The following is an 8015-nucleotide window of genomic DNA, read 5'->3' as shown; positions in this document are numbered from 1 at the left end:
CATTCCTTAGTCCAACTGTCCCATAATTTATTTAAGACTAATTCTTAAATTAATTACAAAATGGGCTCTAAACAATTTGCAAACAAAATTGCAAATTTGAAATATTATTTATATATATTTATATAAAATTTCATGTGAGCCTAAACCAAACACGCATAAAATAATATATATATAAAATAAAAGGTTAGTTGATCGTGCAATTACTTTTATTGAAGTGAAAAACCCAATCATTAGTAATAAATTATAATTGCATTAGTTTATATATACCTATGGTTTACATAATCTTTATATAAATCAATAATCATAATATTATATCAAATTAATTGCAAATTTATATATAAACATTTCTTTGCCACATATACCATAATTTTTCCACCACCGACGCCCCTGTTCATCACAACTATCAATACGGTCATGCATATCGAGTACCGGGGGCGACAAAAATTACAGGGAGGAGCTTTGTCATCAAACCAGAAATTATTCTGCGGAATAACCAACTACAGCATTGCAGCAAATTGTTTGAATTTTCTACCCAGTCAAATGCTTTACGGAAATTCATGAATTGTGTAACAAAATGCTTCATCAGAATAAAGTACATGCAATAAAGTACAAGTGAAACTAATGCGCGGCCCAAACCAATAAACTCATATTCTAGCATAGCAATGTTATAAAACTGTAATAGTGATTCTTCATGCCAAAAACACTTAAAGAATCGAAAACTTCCTACTTCATTTGTTTATGCATATAAGACGGAAATTACGTTTCATCTCACCCAAACACATCTACGACACGCAAAACCCCTTTGACTAACTCAACGCAAATCGCTTTGAAGCAACCAAACTGATGGTACAATGTGTCAAATTTTTCAGAATTAAAATCTAAGTAAACTGGTAATCAAATCTACATTAACATATGAAGGTTGTATGAAACGGAATTTAGATTTTGGTGATCAATGGGGATTTTATATTTTAGATTTTATGCATAACATTTGTATCCGCAATATAATCCAAATACAGAAACAGAATCTGGCAAATAACATAATGCGGATGTTATCATATATCCTCGGAAAAATGCGTGTCCAGAACTGAGGCTCTAATCAGAAGAACAAAACCCCATAAATCAAAATCTTGTGACCATATTCGAAGCACCAAGTAAAATATTTGATCGACTTACACAAAATGGTGATAAGGGGAAACTTAAAGGTATCTCTAGCTTATCTTGCCGACACAGAGCGCCTCATGATCATGGATTTTATCCGAAACGGTTTCGTTAAATATGATAGTCACGGCTTAGAAAACCAAAAGCATAATAAGTGTAAAAATTACAAATACAAAGCACTTCAAAGTATTTGAATCGCACACCAAGGCAAAGATAAATAAACTGCTCTGATACCAAATGTAAGAAAATTGTGACAACGATTGTGCATGCAGAAAGAACTGAAAAGAATCGTTTTAAACTTAATGCCCAAGGATATGAATTACCTCCAGCCATTGGTGAAACTCTTGATGCAACTTCTTTCTGAAAAAACCACGCTCTAGCTGTCCAAGCAAAAGGAAAAGAATGCAGAAATTCTGAAGGCACTTCCAAGCTCTGCTATCTCAGCTAGATGGTGTAAGACTGAAGGGGATTGAGATGAGAGCTTGGGGACCAAACAGATGAGTTTATAGCTAAGCTTCCATCAAGCTTCTAATAGCTATGTGTTAGATGTCCCACAGATCAAGGCAGAGAAATCGAATCAAAGTAATGGACCACTTTAGTAGCTCCCAATAATAAATTTAGTAATTGCAGTTGATTTTCTTAACTTAAGGAAACTACTGCAGTTGGTTTCCATAACTTAAGGAAAGACTGCAATTTAAGTTCCATAATTGTAGGCAGCAATTGTGCAAAATTAATGGAGCTTAACATGCAATCTAGTCATGCAGTCTTTCCCTGTTCTGTAACAGTCCTGGCAGGCTTCCCACCACTGGCCACACTCTAGGACCTCTAAAACGATTTGCAATGGTCAAAAACCATGCAATATATGCTGCTATTGCCCCAAGTATCAATATCCCTGTAGAAACCTCCATTGCTATAAGTGTTTTCTGCTGATCTGACCTCTCGTTATACCGTAAAACCCTTCAAGGCTGATCTAGTTGTAGTTTTCCCTGGTACTGATTACAGACTGGTGTCCTCAAGGCTATGCTAGCATACTCGAAATTCTGCAACTCGGTAAGACCATGACTTCTTATCTTCCACACAAATATTTCCTTCCCCAGTAGCTGATGATCCAACTCTAATTTAAAATAGCCTTCTAAATCGCCATTAGTTCTCTCTGCAGCCTCACGCAAAGTTGACGATTATACTGCAATTCCTTCTTGATGACTGCTTCAAGAGATAATTTCTCGTAGAATCTTGCAGGATATTGCAGAGACTATTTAATGAAGACCAAGGATGACCACAGAGGCCTGGCAATCTGCAGAAACCTAAAGAAACAGGGCCTCTGAAGAAGGAAAACTATTTACGATGTGATTATTGTCTTATTTATGCCTTGAAGCCATTAAAAGGGTGGCCAAAGAGTTTTTCACTCCAAAATAAAGGTGTTCCGACACTGAAGTGTATCAATTTCCATAGCTCTTCGAAAATGGATTATTTATACACTTGTTATAAGTAACTGTCGTGAGCGTTCTCGCTCTGCTCTATAAAAAGGTGGGATGAGTTATTTGAGTGAAATGTTAGAGTTGAAATGAATGAAGATTCTCATTTTGCTTTCTTTCAGTGAATATGTATATGGTTTGTGAATGGGTGGGATGAGTTCTTTGAGTGAAATTTTAGAGTTAAAATTAATGGAAATTTTTATTAACATTAGAAGTATTTAATATTGAAATTATGGGAGCCCCAAGAGTTAGCTCAATCGGTCAAATCAAGTGCCTCGCCAATGGGAGGTCACAGGGTCGAATCCCAAAAGCTCTTGGGGTTAGGTCAATAAATAGGCCGAGGGGTGTTGATGCCCTTCGGGTGGCGTCCACTTAGTGTTTAAAACCCTGGACGTAGCGGCTACCCACTGACCCGGGTATCCGTGAACCAGTAAGTGAAAAAAAAATATTGAAATTATTTCTTGAATGATTATCATATTATTTTTCAATATTAAATATTTTATTTAATATTATGATTTATTTTTTTGCTCGGGGAAAATCGTAATTTTTCATTATTTTTGAAAAATTACATATAGTAGATGCTTTGTAGTATATGCATCATTGGCCAATGGCCATCTCTGTGTGTATCAGTCAAAAAATAGATCTCTGTCTGTCCAAAAATGGTGCTGGTGTGTCTATCAAAAATTCACCACGCAAGGTGATAGCATAAGAGAGTCTGATAAATATAAAGTAGCATATTTGTTATCTAAAAAAATACATTCACCACGCAAGGCGATGTCCATGATATATAGCCTGAAAATGAAGTATATATTGATATATGTATAATGTCAATAACTGTGCAAGTCAAAATATAAGTTAGAGCCTTGCAGCCCTATGGTATGTATGATCGATATACGGCCTGTGATAGTATTGGTACTCATCGATACCCCTATGCGCCTATATCATCCACTGACCTCTGGGTAGTATTGTGGCCTCCTTGGATAGACTGTCGGCACTACAGTTATATTCCCTGTAAATATGATGACAAGAGATGGAGTTAAACTGTGCTTTGAAAATGTTCACTTCGTCCAAAATATTTCTAAGTGTGTGAGCGTGGCAGGAAGTGATATTGTTGAACCAATTTATAATATTTTTTGAGTCTCCAAAAATTTGTAGATTGATGCAATCGTGGCCAAGTGAAAAGTGCCTCAAATGGCGGAGTGTGATTAATTCAGCATAATTGTTAGTCCTCTCTCTGAGTCCCATCTTAACCTTGAAGTGATGTTGTTCTGATATGTATAATATGAAACCTCCCCCACACCCCTCGTTCTGTGCAGCACCATCAAAATAAGCCCAGGGTGTAGATTTGTCTATGGGATTGGGAGCAAGTGATCTCCTAGGGCGGGGCTTATTGAGATCAGGCAGTTCATGATTAGAAGAGATGATTTTAGCTGTTATATTCTGCCATCTAGCTACATCGTCCTCAAAAATTATTCGGTTTCGAGTCAGCTAGATATTCCAGCTAATGAGTAGAGGGAGACAGGTCAACTTTGTTCCACGGTGTGCACTAGACCAACTATTCTAGGCATGGTTGATATTCTCCCCTTCCCATTTACCAGACAATCAGATTGTCGAGGAGATGTTCTACCAGAGATTCACAGTTTAAGAATAGGTGTTTAGTCAATTTAGATGATTTTTTACAAAGGACACACCAGTGTGGTCCATGTAGGCCGCGGTGACATAAGGATTCCCCAATGGGGACTTTTTTGTTGAGCACACACCAAAAGAACAACTTGGTTCTCGGAGGCGAGCTTAGTTTCCATATGCTCAGCCACCAATCGAGAGTCTGCTCTGGCGGTCTATTAGTTATCAGCCCAAGGTGGCCTGCTTTTGGGGTGTAAATGCCATTCTCCGCAAGGCTCCACACGAGCTCATCAGGTCCCTCCTTGATTCTGATGTGAGATTCACTCAATGCTAATATGTATGATTGCCATAATTGATACCACTAAGGAGGAACATTGAGTTGTTATGCAGATTTCCAACCCTGAGTGAAAATGGTGGAATTCCCTTGATCTACAATGTGTGCAATGACTCTGATATCTTCTTGATTTGGATGTTGTATTAATTCTCTTGGCAAGTGGAAACTGCCTTCCCCCCCCCCCAGTCCAGGGATCTAGACCGATGCGCGTTTTTGACCCATCGTTTATCTTCCAGGCCAAATTATTTCTAATGATAGGAAGGGAGTGGAGCAGGGCTTTCCAGACAAACGATATACTTGTGCTTGACCATTGAGGCAATCGCACCCAATCCATGATCTGAAGTGGCCAAATATATTCATGATAAGTGACATTGGTCCAGAGATTCTGTCCAGTTAGAAGGGTCCAACCCATTTTAGCTGCAAGAGCTTGAGCAAAGAGGTTTAAATCCTTTAGACCCCAGCCTCCCCATTTTTTGGGCAAAGCAATCTTGTTCCAGCTGACCCAAGCAAAGATATTCTTATCTTGATGACCGTTCCAGAGATATCTACTGCAAATCTATTGAAGACGGGCAAGGATATTCCTGGGGATCCATGCCAGTGCCATCGAGAAGACAAGTGTAGCAACCAGTACTGATTTGATGAGCACTAGTCTACCTGCTCTAGATAAGAATCTATGGCTCCAATGAGAAAGTCTTTTTTCCAACTTGATGACCAACCAAATCCAGTCCGCAATTTTTTGGCTGAGGGGTTTGATCTAGAATCCCAGGTATTTAAAAACCTGGTCTAGGGGGAGAATGCAGTATGGAAAGTGAAGATGAGCAAAACGAGACTCTTGGATGGATGTGAGGGCTAATGTGATAGTGGATTTCCCATGGTTAGCCAACATACCAGTAGCCCGGGAGAAAAGTGAAAGAACATTGGAGAAAGAAGCAGAGTCTCTGATACTACCATCAAGGAAAATGAGGACATCATCAACAAAAAGAAGGTGGGTGAGGTAACAAAGATCATGTATCTTGAGTCCACAAAGGTTACCATTCCTCTTGGCCTATGCAAGGAGCCTACTGAGTCCTTCCATGACAATCAGGAAAAGTAAGGGGGAGAGAGGACAAACCTGCCTGAGTCCCCTTTCAACATGAAAAAAATGAGAGGTTGATCCATTGATGAGGACACTGTAGGTTGGAGTAGTGATGCAAGACATGATCCAGGTGGTGAAGGCATGTGGGAAGTCGAGGTGAATAAGGAGCATTTTGATGTAAGGCCAGCTAACTCGATCGAAAGCTTTTGCCAAGTTGATTTTTAGAATGATACCTTTAAGCTTTTTGGACCTAATTGAATGAATGTCCTCATGGGCCGTGCCAATGGCTTCATGAATTTGACTATGCTCAAGAAAGGCAAATTGTTCGGATGATATGTGATGAGAGAGAATGGGCCTGATCCTGTTGGCGATGACTTTTGCAATGATCTTGTAGAGACAATTGCAAAGGGAGATGGGGCAAAATCACTGAAAGATGAAGGGGAGTCAGACTTGGGAATAAGGGCAATGAAGGTGGAATTAATGGCATCATATAGTTTACCTGAGTTCCTGCATTCCTCCGCTACATTTATCAGGTCATGTCCCAAGAGTTCATAAAAGGCAAGATAAAATTCGATCATCCATCTATCCTGCCCAGGACTTTTATCTTTTTTAAACCATTTCAGAGTCCCCTCTAGTTCTGCAGGGGTCACTGGTGAGTTAAGCTCTTATGCCACATCTTCATCCACAAACTGAGGAAAATGTCCAGAAACTTGAATGAAGTCCACGAGATTTGAACCTAGGGGGGATTTATATAGGTTCTGAAAATGAGAGGTGCCCAGTATGGAAAGCTTATTGAAAGTACTGGCCACACCTCCATCAGGTAAAGGCAGGTTCCAAATAGTGTTAGAGACCTTTCTTCCCTTTGCATAGTTCTGAAAAATTTTCATATTATCATCTCCCGTTTGTAGCCAAATGGTCGTGCTCTTTAGTTTCCAGGTTTCCTCTCCTTCTTCAATATCCTTTCCTTCTGTTTCTCAAGCTCAATTAGATGGGATTTTTCACTTGCAGATGTGAATCCCCTGTTTTGGTCATCCATAAGTTTACTCAACTCAGATTCAATATGAGATAAAGAGTGGTCATCCCTCTTATATTTCTCTTTGGCCTAGTTGATGGATAGCTGCTTGAGCTGAGACAGATTGTGACAAAAGCCCTTGGCTAGGGTTCTGTGTCTCGATATGGGATTAGCCTTCCAGAAGTCAGTGACCAATTTGGTGTAAGCAGGGTCCTGAAGCCAAACATGATTGAATTTAAAGGGAGGCTTGGGTTTTGGATGTGGGCCGAGGATCTCCAGGTATATGGGAGAGTGATCAGATATGCCCCCGGAGCCCACCCATTGTCTATATTGATGCAGCAGATGAAGAAGAGGCACCTTAATCACGAAACGATCTAGCCTTCTAGCTAGAGCTGCTTCCCCCACCCTTCTATTCCTCCAACTACGTAGGGGTTTGTTCATGACGAAATCTACAAGGTTATGTTGTTCCAATAGATTCGACATGTGATCTGAGAGAGGATCCACTTGAGCTTGTGATCCCCATGATTCTCCAAAACCTAGGGAGAAGTTTAGGTCACCCACGAGGACCAGATGATCGGGGGAAGTGATCGATAGGTTGAGAAAGTGCTGCCAAAAACCTTCTTGTTGATGATAGGGTTTGTATATGTTAATAAACCGGAGATTCATGCCAAGATCGGCCGAGAAGATGTCCATTCTGATAAATCTCGATCCACCCCAAGATGATAGTACCTTAATGGAATGAGGGTTGTATCCGATGGCTAATCCCCTAGAGCGTCCCATGGCATCGAGGGAGAAAAAGTTCCAGCCATTTTTTAAGGAAGTCAAAGATCTGGTTATGAATTCAGCTTTTCCCAGGGTTTCTTGTAGCATTATAATGTCTACTAGCTCAGCTTCGAATAACCTATGCAGGTCTAGCTTTTTGGAGGCACTAGCCATACCTCTACAGTTAAATAAGAGTCACTTCATGGGGGGAACTTCCCCGGGGTGTTCAGTGCTCTAAGAACCCCTTCCAAGGTAGATTGTTTACCAGTGACAACCTCTGCCCCAACCTTTTGAATGGCTTTAGATAGATACGGTTTACAGCCTCGAGATGAATGGATGATAGAGCCAAGGAGGGTGAGTCCGAGCCCTATATAGCGAGGGGGATGACCATCGATATGAGAGCGAGAGCGCAAATTATATTTGTGAGGTGGATCACTCCCGTTAGAAGAGGGAGGGGAAGGGATGGATGATGGAGGGGGAAAGGAGGGAGTGGTGGTAGCTATGGTGGGCGAAGATAGACCGGGACTGAAGGGAATGGTGGTAGTATGCAATATGGATGAAGAATCAAGCAAAGAA

The 8015-nt window shown here is 40.3% G+C and overlaps 1 pseudogene; it reads right to left on the bottom strand.

The window, feature by feature from the left end:
• LOC149207823 (cytochrome P450 86A22 pseudogene) overlaps window positions 1-2466 on the bottom strand; it is a 17856-nt pseudogene extending 15390 nt beyond the window's left edge.
• Window positions 2467-8015: the final 5549 nt, after the last annotated feature.

This window comes from Pinus tabuliformis, chromosome 1_2, assembly GCF_031772625.1.
Source record: "Pinus tabuliformis cultivar Carrire ecotype Pingquan chromosome 1_2, CPIR1, whole genome shotgun sequence".
Classification (NCBI taxonomy): Eukaryota; Viridiplantae; Streptophyta; class Pinopsida; order Pinales; family Pinaceae; genus Pinus; species Pinus tabuliformis.
This window is presented reverse-complemented; position numbering and strand designations above follow the sequence as displayed.